Source organism: Poecilia formosa, unplaced genomic scaffold, assembly GCF_000485575.1.
Source record: "Poecilia formosa unplaced genomic scaffold, Poecilia_formosa-5.1.2 Scaffold15, whole genome shotgun sequence".
Lineage (NCBI taxonomy): Eukaryota > Metazoa > Chordata > Actinopteri > Cyprinodontiformes > Poeciliidae > Poecilia > Poecilia formosa.
In genome coordinates this window covers 3,309,251-3,310,645 of record NW_006799954.1, presented here as the reverse complement: position 1 = coordinate 3,310,645, position 1,395 = coordinate 3,309,251, and positions in this window count along the sequence as shown.

Below are 1,395 nucleotides of genomic sequence, written 5' to 3'. Positions count from 1 at the left end.
AATCCCCAACACACCATACGTGAATTTAGAATGAACAAACAGAGATGACGATGTAGAAACAATGATAGTTTGTGGACTTGTTTTAAGTGATAAAAGACGTAACAAAAAGAAAAGCCACTCTGCCGCATTAAGCAATAGACCGGACTCTCAGTTGCGTGATGTCAGCTGTTTGGGATTCCCCTCCGTCACTACGCTGTCTGATTGGCTACCTGTCACATTCAACAGGCTGCGTTCTCGCTCCCAGTCAGGGAAAACACGACAGGCTGCGAAAACAATGTTGAATATGCCCGATTTTAGATCGAAGCGGTCCCAATGTTCTACCGACTGGACCGGATCAGTCGGGCCATACCTCTCAGTACAGGAGGATCTGTTACGATTATCGCAAGCGATAATCTGCGACAATCGGCGGATATGAGGGGGAGCTGTGGGGTTGCAATTTTACTGCTGCTGGTATCTTCCACGACCTGCCACAGGCTACTGGTGTTCTGACTACCCCACGGCTGCAGGTCGACCTGCCAGTGGCAGCTATTGCAGCACTTCCTGGCACAGCTTAATAATGAGAGCTTCCAGCTTCGGTGATGTATGCCACGGCTCCTGCGTCAGATTGAATATGAATGATTTTATTTTTTTTTTAAAAATGGTGGACCTGGCACAGCCTGCTACGGACCCATCAGTAACTTCAAGTTAGTTAAGGATTAGTTCACTTTAAGTATGTTATTTTGGAACAAATTATTTTGTCCTTAGTGTATTTTAATAATAATTAAATTGTAAAAAGGCACAATTTGAAGTGTGCTAAGTGTACTATCATGTGCTTTTTTGGAACATCTAAAGCAGGGGTCCCCAAACTTTTTCCTGTGAGGAGGGCCACATAACTTTTCCTTTCTCTGGTGGGGGGCTGGAGTCAGTTTGTAACAGAAAAAGTGTGACGATTGCGGGAGTGCCTAAATGTAAAAATATATTGTTTTCCAGAAAGCACAATCAAATGACATTCTCTGGGTTCTTCACAGAATAAATCCAGGAAGGATTATAGTCCATATTTTCCGAACTATGAGCCGCACCGGACTATATAACCCAAAGTTTCTTTTTTTAAAACCAGTAAACATGCACATATAAGCCGCAGATATCTCTGCCGCTCCAGGTTTTCCACAACAATGCAGCAGCAGCAGAGGGGGGCGGACACCCAACATTTGAGTAATAACAGGTCAATTGAATATCACATTTGTTATAGTTGAAAAAGAAAAAGTTGCCAAATTTAGATTTAACTGAACTGATTACGGAAGTTTCTGAACGGTAACTGTAACAGTAAAAGTGCTGATCCTTCGTCTGCTACTAGCTTGTGCTAAATAAAAATGGGCACTTTCCTTCTTCTTCTTCTTCTTCTTCTTCTTCTTCTTC